Raw genomic sequence first — 25,458 nt, forward strand, 5'->3', positions numbered from 1 at the left:
TTGGGAACAGAGTGCTTAAATATATAGAGTCACATATTAAGAAACAGAATTATAAAAAAGGAGGAGGGCAAAGATAAATAATAAAAACAAGAAAGTAAGAACAGAACATGAATGATACAAATTTAGAGAGACTGCAACAAAAAAAAGAAACAAAGGGGATGAGATCAAAAATTCAAAAGAAAGTTTTCTTTTATAAACTTTATTCTGTACTCAAATCTAACCATATATATGTGCATAACAATATTATTGTTAATTGTATGGTCATATGTTATTTCACAAGTGCAGTATAATAACATGCAATTTTTGCTACAACTTGAGGTAAACATCTGTAGTAGAACTGTTTTGTTAACATATTTCTAGATTTTATTAAAAAGTATAAAGGAGGAGAAAAGAAATCAGTAGAATGTGTTCTAGTCTTCAAAGAATGTAGAATGTGATATAGGCTTCAAAGCTCTCCTGGCCTGCAAAACTGCAAACAGTAAGTAAATTGTATAATTTGGAAATATTTGTCTAGCTGCCAGTAAAGATAAGGTATTTTAATTGGGGATGCAGTTGCCCCGACAGAGGCCTTAGACAAGAGCCTAGCATTTCACACTTAGTCACTCACCACTAAGGTATCTAGGCACTAACTAATATTGTGTGCCAATACTGTCTCAGTTAAGCAGCCGTGATTACCATTCATTATCGTTAGGCTAAATCAGTTTCTTGAGGAATGTTCTGTCACATTTGTTTCAACTCAATGTGTCCAAATTAAATAGAGTTGCTTGTAATAACATTTTTAAATCTATATAACATCTGTCACCTTCAAACACTTTTCCAATGACCAAATTTTAATCGCAGTCACACCAGCATAAGTGCCTATGCTGAACACCTCTGGAGCAGTGTTGGAGTCCTAAACAAGGAAATGCTGGAACACACATGCAGTATTTCTGGAACTATCACTCATAAGTAATATTACTGAACATTCTTCCATAAAAGTCCCCATAAAAGTCCTGGAAGAGCATTCCTGAGCATTCCAGGGTGTGAAGCTTTTTCTTTATTTTTATTTTTTTGGCTTCTCTGCTTCCCTCTGCTTGCACTGATTACCCAGATGATGCCAGAGTTGTGTCTTATGCATTTTGGCTCTGCCTTTTTCACCTGGGATTTGAAAGTCATTCCTCCACAGGGGGTCAGAGTTTCAGTGCGATTCACTGGTGCCTTGGTTTTCTTTGCTAATCTTCTTCAAAGGGGTGAATTTAATCTTGGCAGAATAGCCTATCCCTACCATTCTCTCTCTTTGGCTGGTTCCATAGTGGACACCCATCAGCTCTTCTTCCTGATAAATTGATTTATTAAATTTGCAGGAGAGAATCAAACCCCAAAACTTTTCTTTTAGGTGGTTAAAGTCTATTCCTTTGGATGGTGTATACAGGAAAATTAATTTTCTTACCTGTAATTTTGGTGTTGCAGTATGGATCTTCTTCTGTATGAAGAAGTCACAGTTGAAGGGTATTTTCCTTTGCTCTGCAGCAGAAAGACATTGCAATTCATGGGACGCAGCTGGCAGTGACTGCCATTGAGAGCTCTCTCATAAGAGAATTAGCCCAAGATTAAAAAGATGCTGTAAAGTCTATTAATTTAGCTTTGAACTCAATAATTACTTCCTCCCCCAAAGGAATCATTTTATATCTTGCTATACAAATCGTTATCCTGAAATGCATTAAGAGCAGATTGAAGAATCTATTGCCTGAAAATTATATCTAAAGTGGATAGCAATTCAGAGTGTGTGCATGCACGCATGTGTGTGTGTGTGTGTACGCATGCATGTGCATGCACCTAAAGCCTAACACTATTACAATTAACAGACTAACTCAAGTGGTGGGGGGCCTAAGATTCTGGAAAAGGAGGTGCTGAGTTCTATCCACTGATGCCTCTGAAATTCAGACACCGTGAAGTCCTATGTAGTCACAAAACCTTAGGAGCCAAATTAAACCTCTACCTTTCCTTTAATGTACAGGATTTTTTTTCACTGGTGAAATACTGCAATTAGGAGATATATGGGCCTTAGAGGAATGGTCGGGCCTTAGAAACATCTTTACATTGTGCTTTGCGCTGTATGTGCAATCCATAAATATTAGCAATGGAGCAATATTTTATCTGAGGAGAAGCAATGTTTTCTTTCTTTTTTAAACTAGCTGCTTCATTTCTCCATTCAGCAGCCAATATTATGAACTTTGTTTATACCCCTAGGTTATCACACTTTCCATCCTTTTGGTCTTTACATACACACACACACGCTTTTTTTTTTTTTTTTTACTGCAGTGTATTGATTGTGAACTATGCTGGATACAATATTGATTGGCACCCTGGATTATTGCATGAGGATTATTGCTAAAGACTTTTTCCTTCTTCTGAGGAAGCACTTTTCTCCTGGAAAAGAAAAACTATTATTTTTAATAGTCTGTATTGCTCATTCCCAGGCATTCAATTGAACTGCTGAGGTTTTTTCTAATATGTATTTTAAGAGTAGATATGTATTAATTTTGTCCTCCTCCCGGGTGACATATGTTTTGTGTTGGTTCACTGGGAGCTCAAAACTTTATTTATATTATGAAATAACTGGAAAGAAACCATGTTGTTATCAGATATTTTCCTAACTTGTGGTGAAGTTAAGAACACATATCATCATAGAACTGGGGTTCAAATATAGATGGCCAGTTAGTAGATTTTGGAAGAGTTTTGGCAAATATCAGGTGACAATCTGTACCCCTATATTCACCCCTTTTACAGGACTATGATAAATTTTGTACAAAGTATGCCTTGTGAAGTATCATTCAAAAACTCATAATTTGCTGATCATTATTGTCCTGATAAAATATATGTGGCAACATAGCATGTAACGTTATAGGATTCTTCTGTACAGTATTACTAGGCATGTTCCAAATCAGAGGGAACAGCCACAAACCAGTTCTCCAGAGACAAAAGGCTAGCCAACGCATTAGGCATGGGTCAGCAAAATCAAATAGACCATCACTAAACAAAGAAAGAATCATTTGACTGGGGGGAGGGATCCTGACTGAAAGAGATTCAGCTAGTAAGACTACTGAAACATGCGGTGAGTGAGTCTTTGCTCTGAATTCACTTCATCTTAAGTTAGGCATTAGTTGTATTTTATTTTTATTTTCTTGTAACCAATTGACTTTTATTCCTCATTATTTGTAATCACTTAAAACATATATTTTTATAGTTAATAAACATGTTTTATTGTTTTATCTAAACTGGTATGTTTGGATTGAAGTGTTTGGGAAATTCCATTTGGGATAACAGAACTTGTGCATATTGTAAATATTACATTAATACGTAAATAATAATGGGCTATATTCTCCAGCTTTTCTATTAATAAAATGATTGACTTTATATCAGCTTGTATTGTCCAGGAGAGAGCTGGGCAGTTCAAGACGTATATTTCCGGGGGGAAATCTGGGACTGGGAATTTGTTGGTGTTTCTTTGCACTGTAATTCAAGAGTGGCTGGCTATAGCACTTATATACTATAACTAGGAATAACTTACATGCTGGAGGCTGTGTGTGAGAAGACCAGTAGTGGTAACTCTCACAGCAAAACAGTATAAAAGGCACCCCGGGTTGGAGAACTGAGGGCACACAGCTGTTCATCAGTCCAGATTGTGCCATGGGTAATATCACACCCCACAGTTACAAAAATAGCCAAGAGAGATAAACAGATCTGTCGATCCTCACAAGCAGCTTGAGTAATGGAGCCTAAATATGTTGAATTCCCAGGCATTCTGCAAGGACCAAGTTCAGGGACTGAAGGTGGGTGTTGGTTATTGGGGAAGGAGAGTCCTTGTTTTGTAATTGGTTTATTGTGAGTTTTGTTATTTTTAATGGACATATATGCCCAGTGCTTGAGATAGGAGTCATATTTACAAGTCCAAATAAATAAATGTATCCAAAAGAAAATGGACTATAACTTATTGTATATGAGATGGAACTTAAATGCTCTATTTGACTTGACTGACTGTGGTTTAAATCCCCTAGTGGCCAGATTGTGCCTCTTTTAGGAAAACCCATGGAGGAGCCAGAAAAATCTGTCAGATTCCCCTCGAGAGCTTCCTATGAGTTTTTCCATCAGGGGAACAATTTGCCTCTCCGTGTAAAAAAACTGAGTTTCTGGCCTACAAACCAAATGGATCACACATAGATGAGGGGACACACAGGGCCAAAGGGCACTGGCTCCCTGACAGCATGGCTTTAATGGAATCATATTGCCCAGACTTCCCAGCCAGCAGCTAGGGACCACTACCCCCTTTAAGTGGCATAGTTTGGCCCCTTAATACTGTCTGAACCACATCATCAGCAGGGCTTGCTTGAGTTATGGCTTGGAAGCTTAACATTTGAGAGTCTTTTCTAAATTGTTTTATAGTGTCCCAACAGATGTTACGCAACAATGCTCAGGAGTCTGAATCCTTATTCCCAGGGCCTGCACTCAATTAATTTGGCTCTGGTAACAGAGTTATGCAATATGTGTGAGTGTCACAATATGTTTATGTCCTTTCCAGAGGTTTTCCTCCCATCAAAGCATAAGAATGATCAGTGGTTGGGATACTGTTCCCCAGAACAGAGTTTTCAAGGGCATTATTCCATGTACAGATGATATTCAATGTCTTGATTCTGCAGGTCTCACACACTGCAGCCAAAGAGAGTCTTACCTATGTATGGGCTGCATGATAAGCTCCAGGAGAGCAGGTACCCACTGATCCAGACATAAGTAAAATAGATGAGCTGTCTCTATGCCTCCAGCCATCTATTTGAAGTTTGCTAGAATATTCCATCCAATTTCTATTTGTCATGTGTTTTTAAATATTCATGCAGGATGTTTTCTTAACTGATGGGTTTTTTTATAGGGGTTCAACAGTCCCAGTCCTGTCTCCATTCCTAAAGTTTTAGAGAGACTAACATCAAAAGGAATAGCACTTTGCATGCCTTCAGGTCTGTCAATCAATTATGATGATAAACTGAAAAGGATATTCCTCCTGCATGCCAATCAGCTGAAAATCATTCTGCATTGAGAAAGACAAAATTTAATGAAATGATAATGATTTTATTAATAAATCAAACCATGGCTAAGGTCTTTTTAGAAAAAATTATGACAATTTGCAGCTGACTAGAAATTGCTATAAGCTAATAGAGAGGCTGGTAATGGTTCAAATTAACTGTCCAAAATTTTAATTTAGTTTTAATTAAGACATTATTGTACTATAATTAAATATTTATTGGTAAAGAAAATTAATTAAGGTATAATATGCAAATAAAGGGAAATTGAGTTTCTGGTGGAATTCAGCCATAATTATATACACAATGGGTAATTCAATTCTAACTTATGGAACTAGTCATGAAAATTGTGGACTATGCAGCTGCTAATCTGTGAAGGCTCTACTGGTCTCTATAAATTCATCATGTGTCATGTATTAGAATAAAACTACTTCACCCACAAGATTATAGCGTGTGGGGGGATTTTCTGAGGCCAGCCAGAATGCCCGTGTTATGACCTCTTTTTTCCCCATCTACACTGACAGGGGAGAGAAGAGGTTTGCTAAAGTGAAAAATAGTTATTTACATCTTTTAAGAAAATCTTCAACAGTTTTGCAGGCATATTAAAAATAAACTAACCCCTAAATGCCTCATGTTTTTATAGAGTTGCATTGTTTTCCAAACTATTCATTCAGCACTAGCTATAAGACATTGTGATGCAAGATTACCCAGGGGACTCTGCTACAGAATGAGAGCTTGTTATCATTTATGTAATTAATGCAAAATTATTTCAAAGTATTTCCATTGGGAACCTGTTATAAAGGCCAAAACTAAGATACCAGTAGACTCATGCTTTTATGAGAGAGTGCAACATTTAAAAAAATGCTTATATCCTGACTAACACTGAGCCAACGCTATTCAAATATGAGGCAGCCCAAATATCCTTAACATAGCCTCATTAGATCTTCTAGGATTTGCTACACATATTTCTTTATCTGTACACTCATTGAGGCAGGGACTGTGGGTGAAACCCTGACTCTCTTGAAGTCATTGGCAAAACTTCCATTGACTTCAAGCTGGGCCTGGATTTCACCCAATGTTTTCTTATGTGTTATACAATGGCTAGCATAATATAGCCCTAATCCTGATTGGGACCCCTACGTACTACTATAATATAAATATTAAATGAATACAAAAATAATAATAAAGGGTTATATCCTCCAGATCTTACTCAAGTGAATGATCCCAGTGACTCATGTGTATATGGACTGATAGCGTAGTTTGATGCCAGGGCACTACTCAAGAGAATAATAGTGTTGTTATAGCTTCCTGATAGTTGCCCATATATATTATGATTGATAGGCACTGATGAGGTTGAATAAAGGGAGTAGTGCTTTTAAATTGCTATGGTTCATCTAGGTTTTTTCTCTGAACATTTTGTATCTATGACATTTCGGGGGAGGAATTTTATCTGAGAAACTATAGCCATAAAACAGAAAAAAGGGACTTTTCTTAGAATTGCACTATTTAAAGAAGCTAAACTGCAGTGAGCTATTTGTGATATCATTTGAAAGATAACCTGAGAGATATCAAGAATTTGTAGTGTAAGATAGTTCTGATGATGCCAATATTGTATTATGCTGCTTCCAAAGTCACTGTGGAATTGTTTAGTGAAGTATCTGATGGGGATGTTTCATCCAGAGACAACCATGTTGTTATGGATGGGGCAAGAGCAGACTAGGGAGTAGTGAAGGAAACACTGGGGATCTATGTAAATAACTTCATGGGTTCCCTGAGATCTGCAGGCCTTCCTTAGAGGTCTCAGGGCATGTGGGTTAAGAGGGCCATGCCCCCTGATTCCTCACAATTGGAGTTATTTAAGTTATGTGACAATGTTGACACAAACTGATCATCAAAAAGTTCAGACTTGAAATTAGACGAAATTTTCTTACCAGAAGAGTGAAGTTCTGGAACAGCCTTACAGGAGGAGCAGTGGGGGAAAAAGACCTAACTGGTTTCAAGACTGAGCCTGGTAAATTTGAAGGGAATGGTTTAATGAAACTTCCTACAATGGCATGTAGCCGATCTGCGACTGCTAGTAGCAAATATCCCCAAAAGCTGGTGATGGGACACTAGATGGGGAGGTTTCTAAGTTACTATCGAGAATTCTTTCCCAGGTGTGTGGCTGTTGAACCCTGAGCATTTCGGCAGGATTCAACAGACTGCTATATTTGGGATTAGGAAGGAGTTTTTCCCTTGGTCAGATTGGCATAGACCCTGGGGGGGGGGGGGGGGGGTTCACCTTCCTCTTCAGCACGGGGCACAGGATACTTGCAGGTTTAAACTAGTGTAAATGGTGAATTCTCTGTAATGTGAAGTCTTTAGATCATGATTTGAGGACTTCAGTAACTCATGTAGGAGGTCAAATTAGATGATCATGATGGTCCTGTCTGGTCTTAAAGTCTATGAATCTATAGGGTCTATAGTCCACCACCCTGAAGAAAATGTTCTCACAGAAACTTTGGGCCACAGATAATCTCTTATGTACGGAAAAATCCTAATGAGAATTTTGGCTCCCAATCTAACACCCACAAAAATCTTCACTGGGGATCTGGATCAGGCCCATGGTTCCTAGAATTAATCTCCTTGAGGCAGAGAAGACCTTATATTCTTACATATCGGTAATGCATCATGCACAATTCTTACTCACTATTAGGGCTATCAAGCGATTAAAAAAATTAATCGTGAGATTAATCACGCTATTAAAAAATTAGAATACCATGTATTTAAATATTTTTGGATGTTTTCTACATTTTCAAATATATTGATTTCAATTGCAACACATAATACAATTGCTCACTTTATATTATTTTTATTACAAATATTTGCACTGTAAAAAACAAAATAAATAGTATTTTTCAATTAACCTAATAAAGAGATTGCACTACAGTACTTGTATCATGAAAGTTGAACTTACAAATGTGGAATTATGTACAAAAAATAACTGAATTCAAAAATAAAACAGTAAAATTTTAGAGTCTACAAGTCCATTCAGTCCTACTTCCTGTTCAGCCAATCAGTCAGACAAATTGTTTACATTTGCAAGAGATAATGCTTCCTGCTTCTTGTTTACAATGTCACCTGAAAGTGACAACAGGCATTCGCAAGGCACTGTTGTAGCTGGCGTCAAGATATTTGCGTGCCAGATGCGTTAAAGATTCATATGTTCCTTCATGCTTCAACCACCATTCCAGAGGACATGTGTCCATGCTGATGACGGGTTCTGCTCAATAACGATCCGAAGAAGTGTGGACTGACGCATGTTCTTTTTCATCATCTGAGTCAGATGCCACTAGCAGAATGTTGATTTTCTGTTTTTGGTGGCTCGGATTCTGTAGTTTCCACATTAGAGTGTTGCTCTTTTAAGTCTTCTGAAAGCATGCTCCAAACCTTGTCCCTCTCAGATTTTGGAAGGCATTTCAGATTCTTAAACCCTGGGTCGAGTGCTGTAGTTATCTTTAGAAATTTCACATTGGTACCTTCTTTGCGCTTTGTTAAATTTGCAGTGAAAGTGTTCTTAAAACGAACAACATGGGCTGGGTCATCATCCAAGAGTGCTATAACATGAAATATATGGCAAAATGTGGGTAAAACAAAGAGGAGACATACAATTCTCCCCCAAGGAGTTCAGTCACAGATTTAATTAATGCATTATTTTTTTAATGAGCGTCATCAGCATGGAAGCATGTCCTCTGGAATGGTGGCTGAAGCACGAAGGAGCATGCAAATGTTTAGCAAATTTGGCACGTAAATATCTTGCAATGCCGGCTACAAAAATGTCATGCAAATGACTGTTCTCACTTACAGGAAACATTGTAAATAAGAAGTGGGCTGCATTATCTTCCATAAATGTAAACAAACTTGTTTGTCTTAGTGATTGACTGAACATGAAGTAGGACAGATGGACTTGTAGGCTCTAAAGTTTTACATTGTTTTGTTTTTGAGTGCAGTTATGTAACAAAAAAATCTACATCTGTAAATTACACATTCATGATAAAGAGATTGCACTATGGTACTTGTGTGAGGTGAATTGAAAAATACTATTTATTTTGTTTATCATTTTTACAAATATTTGTAATAAAAATAATAATATAAAGTGAGCACTGTACACTTTGTCTTTTGTGTTGTAATTGAAATCAATATATTTGAAAATGTAGAAAAATATCCAAAATAGTTAATAAATTTCAATTGGTAGTCAATTATTGTTTAACAGTGCGATTAATCGTAATTACTTTTTTTAACCATGATTAATTTTTTTGAGTTAATCACATGGGTTAACTGCGATTAATCGACAGCCTACTCTCTATATAAATAATATAGAAACATTTTCTTTTCATGGAGAAATTAATAGGTGTTTCCTTTTACTTGTAAGTTTAACAAAAGTCCTAGGTCTTTTGTGTTATCTAGAATAATACTTAAAAAGAAACTGCAAATTATTTAAGAAATTGATCTGATAGCTTCAAAAATACAGATTTTGTTTAGTACAATACAGTGGTTACTTGTTAAACATATTGAACTATTAGCTGAAAATAAATGAAACAGTTCTGGCTATCATCTCTGTAATGCCTAACACAAAATTTGCATTGCTTTATTCAGTCTTTGGTATTGTAATATACACAGTATTTCTCTCTGAAAAATAAGTGCAATGTACTTTCCTCTCCCCTTAAAGGTAGAAAGGCCATTTCTGCTCAGCCTATTCAGGTAAGTAGTCCCATTCCCTTCAGTCGGATTATTCACCTAAGTAAGGAAAACAAGATTTGGACAATATTTTTTAAACTGTAATTTATCATCCTGAATATGATTTATAAATCTTTGGGTAGACAGAAGAAAAAATACTCTCTAGCCTAGAAGTAATATTTTAGAGGTATAAAAACAGTATATTCCCAATATTTTAGGTTGATGTGTAAGGAAAAATGAATACCCAATATAATACAAAAAATATAACCACCACCCCTTTACTAGGGCCTTTCATCCCAAACTGCTTTACAAATTAAAAGTAGTGTATGCACAGAAATCACTTGCTACATATCAAAACGTCGCATTAATTTGTGTAAAGTATGTTGTGTAAGTGCTGCTATGCTACAAGGTAAGTGCTAAGTATTATTCATTATGATGCTGTGATGGGGTATATAAACCCTACACTGGACTGGATGGGGTTAAAGGACCATATTAGGCACAGGTAGCTGACACCTCTCTACAAATCATGCTCCAACTGGAGAAAGGGTTAAAAAGAGAGCAACCCAGCTCAAAAGCGAGGAGGCTGGAGAAGAGGACAGACCTACCCTGAAGCTACTGACAGAGGCACCAGAAAAGCCTCCCTGAGGGAATAGGACTGTACACTGAGTCCAGTTGGGACTAATGGTTTGGTTGCCTTCTCATTTTCTTTTCACTTTATATTGGAGTGGAAGCTGGGAGAGAAAAGCAGATGCTAGGAAGTGACTTGGGGAGTGTAACTTGGAGGGCACCTTCAGGGGCCAGACACTGTTGACCTTCCTAAGGCCTGACTCAGAGCCCGGTGGAGTGGGTGGGACCGGACTCCCCTACCACTGCCTCTACTATAGGAAGCGCTCAAGTTGCCTGCCCACCTCACTGCACTCCTGATTAAAAGATAGCCTGGACTGCAACTTGGAGGTGGCACTAAGTGTGCTAACCACTAGGCCATCTAACTCACTGAGGACTACTACAGATGCATAAAATGAACTGCTAGCACACAAGTCCATTATAAATACCTTTTACAAGTAGTTGTTACAAACTGAATGGGAATCTGAAGAATGATTTAAGCAATCTAGTAAGCCAATATCCAAGTGAAATTCACTACTATGCAGAGCTATGGGCACTCACTTTAGTCCTCAAAACAGAGCTTGTCATACATAAGCCTTGCGCAGCCCCTCTGCATAGGGGTGAATTTCAAACTGCACAAGGCCTATTCACTCTATTTTAAAGATATAAGTGGGACTTGAGTTGAAATATCTTGCCTATTCCAGTTGAAAATGGTCAACTTATTTTAACAAACAAGCATAAATCTATACAATTAGGGCTCAATCCTGTAAATACTAAATCATGTGAATAACTTTGCTCATTTGCGTAGTCCCGTTGAACTTCTGTGGAAATATTCATGAAAGTAAAGCTACTTACATGTTTTCAGGATCAAACCCTTGCTTTTTTTCTTTGGCATTTTTTTATCTCATATTATCAATGACAACTTCAACTCCTGGTATTTCCTGAGGATTAATATCTAGCTGGAGTTAAGACTTTAAACCATTCCTTCCTCCCAGGCAGTCACAAATTCCCAAGAACTGTCCCATGTCTTGATTGCTTACTTAGAACATGCAAGTTCTCCCCTTTATCTCCAATAAGGGAATCTTGGATCATCCTGGTTTTGTTTAAAAGGCACTTCAAAAAAAGTAAATAATTTCGTACTTTTATAAGACTACCTTTTTAAACATGGAAAAGGCTGTGCCTTGCATTTCTTTTCATATCTCCTGTTGTCTTCGAGTAGTGAATTCCTGTATGTATGCTTTCTCCTAATTAATTTAAGCATCCGTATGTATCTTTGATAAGCCATTGCCACATACAGCCACCCCCTGGAACTACGGTGCTGGATAAAAATCATCAATTTGTAAAAGCGGCAGGGAAAAAAAAGAGAAAAGAAGATTTTTTTCTAACCTTTTTATCTTTTTCATAAATAGTTTAGGGAACATTCATTTTACACAGGGGGGGATTTTATTTTTTGCCCACCATTGCAGCTGTGAACTCAGATTGTACGAATAAAAATATTCATTGCTGTGGGTAAAAGTCATAAAAAGAAGCACAGAAAATAGTATGCAAATATTTTACCCAGGACAAAATAGTCATCCTAGGGTAGTCAGAATTCATTATCATTGGTTATAAACCACATCCATAGTTATATTGGTTATAAACCACATCCACAGCGTCAGCTGTAAACTACTAAAAGGCTGTGTAGTAGCTTTCAAAACAGAAGCTTCACTGCATATAAAGTCTGAATTAAACTTGAACAGCACAGTTGCTGATGAGATTAAGACTAATTCATATACAGCAGCTGTCAGGATACTCCATATGCTTCTCATAGTAGCACTTCACTGTCAAAAATTGCACAGATCATTTTTCATTTCCTTTTCATAAGCAGGTGAGAAATAAAGAAAGCTAATGTGAACCAAAAAGTAATTAAGAGAAATAGCTAATAATGCTCCTGTGAGTTTTCTTTTTCAGTATCTATATCAGTATAAGAAATTGCACAGGACAGTTTTTTTCAAACACCTTTAAACTCTGAGAGGATACACTTTTGGGGATTAAGTATCAGAGGGGTAGCTGTGTTAGTCTGGATCTGTAAAAAGCCACAAAGAGTCCTGTGGCACCTTATAGACTAACAGAGTTATTGGAGCACAAGCTTTCATGGGTGAATACCCACTTTGTCAGACATGTGTCTGCGTCTGACGAAGTGGGTATTCACCCACAAAAGCTTATGCTCCAATACGTCTGTTAGTCTATAAGGTGCCACAGGATTCGTTGTCGCTTTTTGGGGATTACTTACTATGATTAATGACAGTGTAAACAGAAATCCTGTCTATAGATCAAGAAAAGCTGCCAGTTTTCCCCAATAGTGTGATTCTAGCTGAGGCCCAGCATGGGGGCAAACTCGTCCTGACACTGGCTCATCTTCAGGCTTCCATGGAACACAACCTGGTAATTATGGTACTTTGGGTGAGGTTCACCCAACACAAGGTTCATAGGGCCTTGTGTTGGGTGAACTTCACCCAAAGTACCATAATTAATTAACCTACATTAAGGAGCAGTCTGGGTGACCTGGGTTCACCAAGTCTGGGTGAACCTAATTGCCTTCTATGAGGAGATAACTGGATCTGTGGATGAGGGGAAAGCAGTGGATGTGTTATTCCTGGACTTTAGCAAAGCTTTTGATACAGTCTCCCACAGTATTCTTGCCAGCAAGTTAAAGAAGTATGGGCTGGATGAATGGATTATAAGGTGGATAGAAAGCTGGCTAGATCGTCGGGCTCACCGGGTAGTGATCAACGGCTCCATGTCTAGCTGGCAACCAGTTCAATATCTTCATTAATGATCTGGAGGATGGCGTGGAGTGCACTCTCAGCAAGTTTGCAGATGACACTACAATGGGAGGAGTGGTAGATACGCTGCAGGGTAGGGACAGGATATAGAGGGACCTAGACAAATTAGAGGATTGGGCCAAAAGAAACCTGATGAGGTTCAACAAGGACAAGTGCAGAGTCCTGCACTTAGGATGGAAGAATCCCATGCACTATTACAGACTAGGGACCGAATGGCTAGGAAGCAGTTCTGCAGAAAAGGACCTAGGGGTTACAGTGGACGAGAAGCTGGATATGAGTCAACAGTGTGCCCTTGTTGCCAAGAAGGCTAACAGCATTTTCGGCCGTATAAGTAGGGGCATTGCCAGCAGATCAAGGGACGTGATCGTTCCCCTCTATTCGACATTGGTGAGGCCTCATCTGGAGTACTGTGTCCAGTTTGGGGCCCCACACTACAAGGAGGATGTGGAAAAATTGGAAAGAGTCCAGCAGAGGGCAACAAAAATGATTAGGGGGCTGGAGCACATGACTTATAAGGAGAGGCTGAGGGAACTGGGATTGTTTAGTCTGCAGAAGAGAAGAATGAGTGGGGATTTGATAGCTGCTTTCAACTACCTGAAAGGGGTTTCCAAAGAAGATGGATCTAGACTGTTCTCAGTGGTACCTGATGACAGAACAAGGAGTAATGGTCTCAAGTTGCAGTTGGGGAGGTTTAGGTTGGATATTAGGAAAAACTTTTTCACTAGGAGAGTGGTGATGCACTGGAATGGGTTACCTAGGGAGGTGGTGGAATCTCCTTCCTTAGAGGTTTTTAAGGTCAGGCTTGACAATGCCCTGGCTGGGATTATTTAGTTGGGAATTGGTCCTGCTTTGAGCTGGGGGTTGGACTAGATGACCTCCTGAGGTCCTTTCCAACTCTGATATTCTATGATTCTAATACTGAACATATGCACAGGGGAGGGATGGGAAGAATTCTCACCTCCCACTGAAGCTGTGGTGCTTTTCCAGGGGCTTCTCCAGCCCAATAACGCGTATTCTCTGTGACTTGGGGATCTCTCTGCCCTACTCCACCTGGTTCACACAGGTGTCCCCATGGAGCTGAGCTCCATCACCACTCTACTCCCCCAGAATCCTACCTCTCTTACACATTGGAACTGCACCACACTACTGCCAAAGGAGTTAGGATTTTCCCCTATGGGTACTTAGGACCCTGAGCAGGCCCTGTAAACTGCAGGGTGAAATTCACCCAGTTCGGGAGTCCAGCCCAAGCCCTATACACTCCTAAAGCCCTCAAAATATGGTTTATCCTGGGAAGTATGTAAGGTATTGTCATGGGGTACCACTCACCAAAAGGGCGCCTCTTTCTGGTTGCTCTGGGGATTGGCTCTTCTCAGGTTCAATGCCCCTTTCTGCCTCGTGTCCACGTGCCCTGCCACCGCTCTCTCTCTCTGCAACTCAGGGTGCTCTCTCTCTGTGATTTGACTGCTCCTGCTTCATGGCTGGGCCCTCTTGCCAAGTCACTGTAGTTTTCCCTTTCCGAGGGCAGGGTTGCATATATCAAAGTTTCTCAGGACTCACTGCCCCTTAATGATGCCACTTCCCCAGCAGCTAGTATAGGAACACAGGCTTGTTCTCTACACTGGTTTTCAGCCCAGGGACCCTACAACAAGCAGTCAAAGTTTGCACCCTAAACCTTACTGCTGTATCCCTGGGCTACTTCCTACCTTGCCTTCATAGAATCATAGACTTTAAGGTCAGAAGGGACCATTATGATCATCTAGTCTGACCTCCTGCACAACGGAGGCCACAGAATCTTACCCACCCACTCCTGTATCAAACCCCTAACCTATGTCTGAGCTATTGAAGTCATCAAATCATGGTTTAAAGACTTCAAGGTCCAGAGAATCCTCCAGCAAATGACCCATGCCCCACGCTGCAGAGGAAGGTGAAAAACTCCCAGGGCCTCTGCCAATCTGCCCTGGAGTAAAATTCCTTCCCGACCCCAAATATGGTGATCAGCTAAACCCTGAGCATGTGGGCAAGACTCACCAGCCAGACACCCAGGAAAGAATTCTCTGTAGTAACTCAGATCTCACCCCATTTAACATTCCATCACAGGCCATTGGGCATATTTACCTCTAATGGTCAAAGATCAATTCATTGCCAAAATTAGGCTATCCCATCATACTATCCCCTCCATAAGCTTATCAAGCTTAGTCTTGAAGCCAGATATGTCTTTTGCCCCCACTGCTCCCCTTGGAAGGCTGTTCCAGAAGTTCACTCCACTTCTCTCACCCTGAGGGCAGGTCTTCCCTACAGGGGGGGGTCGATTTAAGATACGCAAATTCAGCTACACGAATAGCGTAGCTGAATTTGACATATCGCAGCTGACTTACCCTGCTGTAGGGACGGCGGCAAAATCGACCTCTGTGGCTTCCCGTCGACGGCGCTTACTCCCACCTCCGCTGGTGGAGTAAGAGCGTCGATTTGGGGATCGATTGTCGCGTCCCGTTGGGACGCGATAAATCGATCCCCGAGAGGTCAATTTCTACCCGCCGATTCAGGCGGGTAGTGTAGACTTAGCCTGAGAGTGACTGCAGCCTGCCTCTCTCACAGGCAGCCCCCTTCAACTCTCAGCTGCTAGGCTTTATACAGGCCATTCTAGTTCCTGTCCCGATGAGTTTCATCTCTAATTAACCCTCCTGGCTCCTCCTTCAGGTACAGCCTAGATGGTTAATTGGCCCACCTAGCCACGTTACTCCCATCACAGGCATCTTCAAATCATATTACTTGGCACTGTAAGTCAAATGCTAGCTGAAAGTTCCCAGGGGTAAACGACTACCATGCTATTCACTAAGCCACACCGCTCATGATTTTAGAGGAATAACTGCATTCAGATTTTCTTGTTGCTAAGTATGGGAAAGGGCCTAAGGAAGATAACAGGATATTGGAAATTCAATGACATCTTCTAGCTATACCACAAAAAAAGTGATTATGTTAAATCTAGTCCTACATTGTTAAGAGAGAATCAGTACAAGCAGGCAGCCTTTGGATAAATAATACTTGTCATTTTATTAAAATGTTTCTGAAGCAGCTTTTCTAGGAATCACTTATTAAAAATGTAATGCAACATTTCAATCTGTGTGTATATGAGGATTGGATTACATAAACTACATAGGTCTTGGAAGATTTTTGCTCTGTGCATATCAGTGGAGTGTTATTGGGTAAAACAGAGCTCACTGCCATGAAATAGTCCTAACTAGCCTGATGTGCAGGAATTACTGCAAAGCAATGTAATTCCTGCCTTTTGTGCTAAGTCTATAAATGAGGCAGAACAAAAACAAAAAAAAAGGAACAGACTGCATTCTCAAACCTTCCCCAACTCCCAAAGGCTTTCACCATGGCTGTGAAAGTACATGAACTTTAATGGAGAACAAATTAAATGACAGTTTAAATCTTATCCATGTGGATGTGCATGTGGCAATATGAATGATTCCTGTTCATTGCAGTGATTCATCTTATCTGTCTCTAGAAGAAAAACTGGTGGTATTGGATCAGTAATGTGCTTCTAAACAACAGTATGATTTATCTTCATTCTGTATTTGCCAGGGAGGCCCAATGGTCCGCTTCTCAGGCACTGAGCCATTGTATCATTTAGATCCACCCGATATTTCTGAATGAAGGCCCCTAATTTTCTCTTCATATTTTTACCGTAAAGCCCCTCCAGTACTCGGCTGTCTGGATAGCTAGCCTCCAACCAAGAAGAGGGTAGAACAGTCAGCTTTCGTAGAGATGCTGGAAAATACTTTCTCACTGACTAGCTAGTAGAGTTTTAGTTGTTATCTAGCCACTAGCCTTTATCTAAGGACTATAGGCAAAATGCACTCATATACAGAGTGCCTGCACAAGGACTATGTGTCACATGTATCCCATTGAGGCCCTAAAAAGGGTTTAAGTAGTACTTAAAGTGATTCTCCACAATGGGGTGAATTCCCTCATTACCCAATTAATTACCCTATGAATTGGGGTATAAAGGTGTCAAGGGTGTAAAGGAGTCAAGGACCAAGTCTTTGCTTTAGTTCTAAAATGTGCTGGCACATGCACAGGGCCGCAGGGCAGAAAGGGAACATTTTAATGACCCCAACCTACAGAGACAACCTTAAAGAATATGTCACTCACAACAACATGTGCAACTTCTATCATGACACTGTGATGGGCAAACCTCAAACTGCTCAGAGGCAGGACTTGCTGTGTGACCTTGCACAAAGCACATCTCTGTTCCTCCTAGCTTTCAGTTTCCTACTTCACATGAGTGTTGCAATAAATAATTTCATGCACGTTTGTAATTGCTTTGAGATCCCAGAATAGGTGTTAGAGATGTGTAAAGTACAGTATTATTGTAATTATTTTTATTAGCATAGAAAAGGCAGCTATCAAGAGTGTTCTGATTTTTATAGCATGAATGTAACTACCAGACATCCCAACATATTTTGTTTTGGAAGACAGGCACTAACAGAAATGAGTACGCTTGGATTCTGTTTTGCTTGTTCTTCTGATTACTCTAAATGCAGAAAAACACATTTAAAATAACAAGCATATTGATATTTCAAAAGTATGTGGGAGAAATAAATAAAAAAATCCATTTGTGAGAATAGTCCAGCACTTACACTGTTGCCGCACAAAAGTTTTTGTGGACCTCTACCCTTCCCACCCTGCAGCTGAGGGGCGATTAGAAAGCCCACTTCATATTCACCCTGCAGTGGCAGCTCCTGTCCTGCAGGCCTCAGTCCGGCTTGCTGCTCCAAGCATTGCAATGTGGCATACAAGATCACAGTACCCTGAGGTCTGGCCTGGCCACCCCTCTGGCATGATGGAGGGGCAGCAGAGCCAAATTTGAGTGAGTGGCATTTCAACCTGGTCCATGGAGTCACATTGCCAATTCAGGTTTACCAGCCAAACCAGAGTGACACACTGACCTCACGTGGCAGATCGCAACACCACTCATTCATATTCCACAGGTTTGGGGGTCCTTCTCAAATGGGTGACCTGGAGCAAACTGCCCCTTCCGCCCACCCCCAGGTGGCCCTGTCTCAACTCTCCCTCATTTCAAGGAATGTCATTTTAGTACCAAAGTTACCTACAGTCCATATATATTTGGTTCTCCCCCTTCCTTTCAGTGGAGCAAATTATTTACATCAGAAATAAAAAAACATGAAACAGAGGCGCTAGCAAGAATAATTTACACTAAAAGGAAGGCATTGTAAGTCTCCTTACGATCTGACTGGGTGACAAAATGACAGATGAAATTAAATATCAATAAGTGCAAAGTAATGCAAAATGATAATGTTTAAATTAGCTGTTACCACTAAAGAAATTGTTACTCACCCTGTGCAGTAAGTGTGATTCTTTGAGATGTGTCCCTCTATGGGTGCTCCACTCTTGGTGCACTACCGCCCCCTGCACCTTTGATCAGGGATTTCTCATGGAAGTGTTCATTCGGCCTGCACATGCGTGTTAGTCAGTCTCATGGCACATGCCATTGTTATATAGCACTGCATGGGTGAACCGCCCTCAGTTCCTTCTTTACCGTGAAGTTCCATAGCAGAGAACTCCGAAGTAGAAGAGAAGGAGGGCGGGCAGTGGAGCACCCATAGGGGGACACAACTTGAAGAACCACAGTTACTGCACAGGGTGAGTAACCATTTCTTCTTCAAGTAGTGTCCCTGTGGGTGCTCCACTCTAGGTGACTAAGGCTATGTCTACACTAGAGACCTAACAGCAGCACAGCTGTACCGATGCAGCTGTGCCACTGTAAGATCTCTCGTGTAGCCACTCTATGCCAATGGGAGAGAGCTCTCCCATTGACATAATTAAACCACCTGCAATGAAAGGCAATAGCTATATTGACATAGTGTTGTGAATACTATCACTTATGCCAGTGAAATTTACGTCACTCAGGGGGGTGTTTTTTCACACCCCAGAGCAACATAAGTTTTGCTGACATAAATGGTAGTGTAGATGTGGTCTAACAAGCAATTCCCTCTTAGGCGGAGTGGCTTCAGAGCCAAGTCCAGTAGGGAGGAAAGTACAAATGAGCTGAACACAGTATCAGAAGCAGAATCGTGATTTATAGCTTAGTGTTCGGTAAACATATGTATAGACACCCAAGTAGTGGCTTTACAGATTTCAGTAATGGACATGTTCTTGAGGAAGGCCATAGAAGTGGCAATGGACCTTGTAGAATGAGTGCATATATTCAAAGATGGTTGAATATTGAGAGATTCGTAGCAAGAGTAATGCAGGCTGATATCCATTTGGAAAGCCTCTGGTTAGAGACTGCAGACCCTTTTGCTCTATCTACTAGTGAGACAAACAACCTGTGGGTCTTTCTAAAGAACTTTGCCCCATCCACATACAAGGCCAGGGCTCTCCTGATGTCAAGGGTGTGCAGCAGTGCCTTCTGGTTATCTAGATGCAGGGAAGGGGCTGATTGATATGAGACTCGGAAGAAACATTAGGTAAGAATTTGGTGTGTGGCCGCACCATGACATTAGCCTTAAAAATATTGTGAAAGGGCGGTGTGCCATCAGGGCCCCTATTTCTCCAACCGATTGCGCTGATGTGATGGCAATCAAGAATGCTGTTTTCATTAACCAATGGAGCCGGTAGCCATTGGTTCAAACCATGGTCTTGTGCGGGATTTAAGGACCAGATTGAGGTCCCATACCAGAGTAGGGCTTTGGAGCAGTAGATAGAGGTTTCCAAGCACTCTAAGGAATCTTTCTGTGGTTGTGTGGGCAGAGACAGAATAACCCTCTATCAGGGAGATGGAAAGCCATGATGGCTGCTGGTGGACTCTAATGGAGCTCATTAATAGCCCTGAGGTTTTTAGAGTTAGGATGTAGTCCATGTGATGAGGTCATCAGTGGAACATGGTCACACTAACTGACAAACCTCATCTATTTTTGAGAGTAAGTGTAGTGAGTAGGTTGTTTCCTCCTGTGTAAAAGTAGTCTTTTTATGTCCTCTGAGCAGATGGCCTCTAATCCTGTCAGCCATCGACCAACCATGTCTTGAAATGAATCACTGTGAGACTGAGTGAAAAATCGTCCTGGGAGAAGAGATGAAGAGTGGCATGGAGAGTGATCGGAGAGCAAACGGCTAGCTCCGTCAGGTAAGGAAACCATGTTTGTCCAGGAAACATAGGAATTATTAGGATGACTCTGGCTTTGTCTTTCTTTATTTTGATCATAACTTTGGCTGTTAGGGGAGTCAGCAGGAATGCATACAGGAGAGTTGATGACCAATGAAGGTGAAAAGCGTCCCCCAGGGATTAGTGACCCAGTCTGCTTCTCGAGCAGAAGCAGGTACATTTCTTGTTTAACTCTGTGGTGAACAAGTCTATCTCAGGAGTGCCCCACTGATGGTGTAATCTATTTCCCACTCGTGGTCTTGGAAGAAGTGCCTGCTGAGTGCATATGCAGTCATATTCTGAACCCCCGGGAGATAAGCTGCTGAGACGCCAATCAGAGCCAGCCTTTGGGGTGGGCAGCTGGGGTGGCCTGCCAAAGCGGGCACTGTGCGCTGGCGCAACCCGGCACTCCACTTGTGTGCTGCGGCCAAGCGGCGGCGCTGGTTCCTTTCCACCCGTCCCAGCCCCTCTCAGCCAGTGGGCCCAGGGCTGCCTTCTCCCTCCCTCCTCCCCCCCTTCCCCACCAACTTCTGTCACCCAGCCGGCAGCCAGCTGAGGGCTCCTGCCAGTGACAGGGGCAGAGAGGAGCCCTCAGTCACTGTGGCTCTGCTACGGCCCCACTTCCTCTCCCCAGAGGCTCATACCACTTTGTGGAGCGAGCCATTGGGCGGGGAGGCTCGGCAGCAGGCCCAGGGGGTTCTGGCTGCTGCAGACAGAGGGGTCCCTGAAGAGGGATGTGGAAGGGAGGGTTGTTGGTGAAAGTGTAGTAAAGTGGATGGTATCCTGTGGAGATGATCTCCAAAACTGACTTGTCTGTAGTGATCGACACCCAAGTCCACCTTTAGTGGTGAAGGTGGTCGCCAAAGGGAGGAAGGCTTGTGAATCAGTCCAGATGAAGAGAATGAGGATGGCAATTCAAACCCTCAAACAACCCATCAAAATTGCTGCTTGGAGGTGGATGGGTGTGATGTGGGAGTCTGAGAAGTGGACAGTTTCCTTCTCTGTAATCTTTGCCTCTTTTGATGCAGTTCATATGACCTCTGGGAGGAAAGGAATTGGACAGGTCAGGATCTCTGAGCCATCTGGGACTTGCTGAGGTTTCTCTTGAAGGTGGGTGTGTAAATACCAAGAAAACATAAGGTTGCCTTACAGTCCTTTAATGTTCACAGAGACTCATCTGTGCTATCTGTGAACAACTTGGACCCACCAAAAGGAAGGTCCTCTACTGCATTCTGGACCTTTTTTGGGAATCCAGAGAGTAGGAGCCAGGAAGCCCTTCTCATAACTACTGCTGTAGCGATTAAACGGGTGGCTGTATCAGAGGCATCAAGGGAGACTTGTAGGTCTGTTCTGGCAAGTAGTTGGCCCTCCACAATAATTGCCTAGAAATGTTCCTTCTTCTCTGTCAGCAGGTGGTCCACAATAGAGTTCAGCTTGGTATAATTCATGTGATTGTATTTTGCCATTAATGTTGGGTAACTGGCAATTCTAAATTGTAAGGAGGTGGAGGAATAAGATTTTCTCCCCAATAAGTCTAGACTCTAATGGTATTTTTCAAGAGGTGTGGCTTTAGCATGCTGCTGCCTTCCATGTTCATTAACTGTGTCATCCGCCAAGGATGGTGGAGGATGCATGACTCCTTCATCCAGAGATGAAGAGGAGATGTTGGCCCTAGGAGAGACCTCTTCATTGCCTCTAGCTTCCTGCTCTCAAAGGATTCCTTTTTAGGGTCAGGTCTCTTGGAGGGGAGCAGGTGATGAAGGTTGCCGCTCTCTATAAGCGGGTGGAAAATCGTTGGTGATGAGCAGCCCGAGGGCCCCAATATGGCCAGGGAGAAGGTACATAAGGCATAAAAAGGAGGCATCTAAGGGTGTTCATACCAGCAAGGCATTAGTGGCAATTGTAGTCCCTGAGCGGTTGCAGTTTCAGTGGAGGCTTCTGGAAAGGGGCCTCTATAGGAATGAAGGGGAGAACCCTGAATTGACACTTGAGACACTGAGCCAAAGTCTTCATCAGAATCCTCTTCCTCAAGCTCACTCTGGAATGGTGGAGCACCTGAAGAAATCTGAGGTGAAACCATTGCTAATGGGCAAACTTCAGATGATCTTGATGTACCGACAATCTCAGTACTGACAATGCATTGGAACCAAGCAACGGAGAATTGGGCATCTCAGGTACAGCCAGGTCCTGGGGGAAATGGAACTCCTCTGGTACCAAAAGTGTTATCAGTACCAAAAGCCTGTAATCTACACTGAGGTGATTGTGGCTGGGGGCGTTGACAGTGCTCTAGGTCTCAGGCACTCCGATGGGTGGTACCAAAGATCTTGTGCACTCCAAGGGAAGTGCGGCCAGAGCCAGAGCAGGCTTCTTTGGTACCAAGGAAGCAGAGGAAGAGCTCTTTTTTTCCCCCTTGGTCCATTAACAGTACCAATAATCTCTCTGGGCCCAAGGCTTTGCCGTCTTTCAGTCTAGCCGTACTCTGGGTACCCGAGGAACCAGCAGTCTTGCAAGTACCTGATTGGAGAGCTGGTAACACCAGGGTAGCTGAGGTTATCAATGACTTCAACTTCTTAGAGGTAGATTTTCTACTTTGTGAGCCAGGGACACATTCCTTTGAGAGCTTATGAAAGGAGTCCCGTGTCTTCCTCTTAGATGCCCTGGAGGTATAGGGCTCCAGTGTCTTGGAGGCAGCAGACTTGCTCAAAGTCTGGCATAACGGAGTGTCTCTTGGCCTGGGTGAGAAGCCAGGCATAGAGAGCTCTCCATCACAAGGAGACGTCACTTTATATCTGTTTTTGTGCAGAGCTGCCTGCCATGCCTCCACCTAAGAGCAGCTGGGACAGGTCGCTGCTTGCGGAGAGCTGCCTGAGATGAGCGCTGCCCGGATCTGGCACCCTGTGCCCTCTCCCATGTGCCAACCCCCAACCCACACCATAGGTGCCGACTCCATGGGTGCTCCGGGGCTGGAGCACCGACGGAAAAAAAAATTGGTGGGTGCTCAGCACCCACCGGCAGCTCCCTGCCCTGCCCAACCCCCCTGCTCCAGCTTACCTCCGCCTCCTCCGTGAGCACACCGTTGCATCCTGCTTCTCCCTCTCCCAGCTCTTGTGCCACGAAACAGCTAATTCACGGGGCAGGGAAGGAGGGGGGAACGCGGCAGGCTGAGGGAAGAGGCGGGGCCGGGGCAGGGATTTGGGGAAGGGATCCAATTGGGGCAGGGAGGGGGCGGAGTTAGGGCGGGGACTTTGGAGATGGTGTTGGAATGGGGTGGGGCCACGGGAGGGGAAAGGGGGGACACGGGCACCCACCAGTGCTGGAGAAAGTTGGCGCCTATGCCCTCCATCCCCTCCCACACTCCAAACCCCTCCTGTCTGTTCCTCCACCTAGGAGCAGCAGGGATATATTGCTGCTACCAGGGAGCCATGCAGAGCCAGGTAGGGGATGGATCACTCAATAATTGCCCTGTCCTGTTCATTCCCTCTAAAGTGTCTGGCACTGGTCAGAGTTGGAAGACAAAATACTGGGCTAGAAGGACCACTGGTCCAACCCAGTATGGCCATTTTTATGTTCCTGCATGAAGAGTGAATAATTTGTCCCCGGCACTTTGGATCTTGCTCACACTTTGCATCTCATATTTGGGTCTTGGCAGGCAGAGAGGCAAGTTTGTGCTATGGGTCACTTTTTCATGTCTGGACACCTAATTGACTCCCGAAACATGCAGTTTCACCCAAAGTCTATGAACAAGTAACCTGTGTATATACAGATCATGCCATTGCACACACACAGCTTTGTCCTCATGCTCACCTGACAAGGTGGGGTGAAGGTGGCTCTGAGTCATCTTTATGTCTTTCCCAGTAATGGGCCAGCTCCCTTATACAAGAGAGAACAGACACAGAGCTGGTTTAATTCATGGTGGCTAGAATGATACTCTAAGGATGGTTTCACCAAACCAGGGATCCATGAAAAGCCTCACACTTCTGCCCTGCCTCTGGATATCCCCAACACATCCCTATGTGAAGGGGAACACTCAGGTGTCCCTTTAGGTAAACTTTAAACCATCCGTTTTGTGTACCACAATGGACACCACTCCACTTCCAACCACCAGCCTAACTTCATTTTCATTGTGTTTGCCTTACGTTCATTTTGTTAGTAGTGGAAAGCACCAATCACATCATAAATTAAAGATACCTGCAAAATAAGGATAAATCTCCATTCAAAGCAGGCGTTGAGGAAGGTAACCACAAGAATTTATGCTGCCCTGAAAATGGTGAGTCTTCTTCCCTCTGATTTTATAGATTGGGAAGGCTTGCACAGGCAATGGGAAGTTGGGACCAATCTCCAGGTTAGATGAACACAGCCACTGAAGAGAGAGAGAGAGAGAGATCATTACTAAACTCAAGAATGAATAACCAAGTATTCAGACTATTGCAACTGGTGTGTACTGACTCCTAGTGAAAAAGATGTAGTTACCTCCGACTCATTAACGCAATATTTGCTTTCAGGATAATTATAATAATAAACTTTGCAATTGCACAGAGCCTTTCCTCTCAAATCACCTTAATTAATTAAGCCAACAAAACTTCCATGATTATAACTATTTTTGCAGGTGGAAAAACTAGGGCACTGAGAAGGAAAGTGAATTGTACCAAGTCACAAAGTGAGTGGCAGAGTTAAGAACAAAGAGCCAAGGAATTGAGTCTCCAACTGCCAATCCCCTGCTCTAGTCACTCACAAAAGTACTAGAGAACGTAAAATCATAAAGCAACTATCTGCTTTTCAAAGATGCTGTATGAGCATCACTCATTGCTGTCAGTGAGATTGGTGGGGGGGGGTGGGTCTGCACTTAAGAAAATTGGACCATAAATGTCTTGAATTTCTTCCTTTTAAAATAAAAAGGGGCAAATAGATACCTTCACTAACTAATGTGGATAAATAAGGACAAAGAAAAGCTGAAATTGGGTAGATTTATTGACTGAACTTCCTTTCCTTGTCTCCTTCAGCTTCCACAAAGAAATGGAGTTTGGGACAAAAATTTAAAGGAAACAAACTCCCAAAGATCTAACCTTGTTTTTCAGCTGCTTAAAATTACAGA

At 42.1% G+C, this 25,458-nt stretch overlaps 1 long non-coding RNA gene across 1 annotated transcript; it reads right to left on the reverse strand.

Annotated features, from left to right (window-relative positions):
• Nucleotides 1–378: 378 nt before the first annotated feature.
• Nucleotides 379–24,717, reverse strand: LOC117874047. Its single transcript, XR_004644881.1, has 3 exons — nt 24,555–24,717; nt 1,430–1,503; nt 379–469 (listed from the first exon to the last, which is right to left on the reverse strand). It is a non-coding gene; the product is annotated as an uncharacterized LOC117874047 (long non-coding RNA).
• Between the last annotated feature and the right edge of the window lie 741 nt (nt 24,718–25,458).

The sequence above is a fragment of the Trachemys scripta genome, chromosome 3 (genome assembly GCF_013100865.1).
Source record: "Trachemys scripta elegans isolate TJP31775 chromosome 3, CAS_Tse_1.0, whole genome shotgun sequence".
In the NCBI taxonomy this organism is placed as follows: Eukaryota; Metazoa; Chordata; order Testudines; family Emydidae; genus Trachemys; species Trachemys scripta.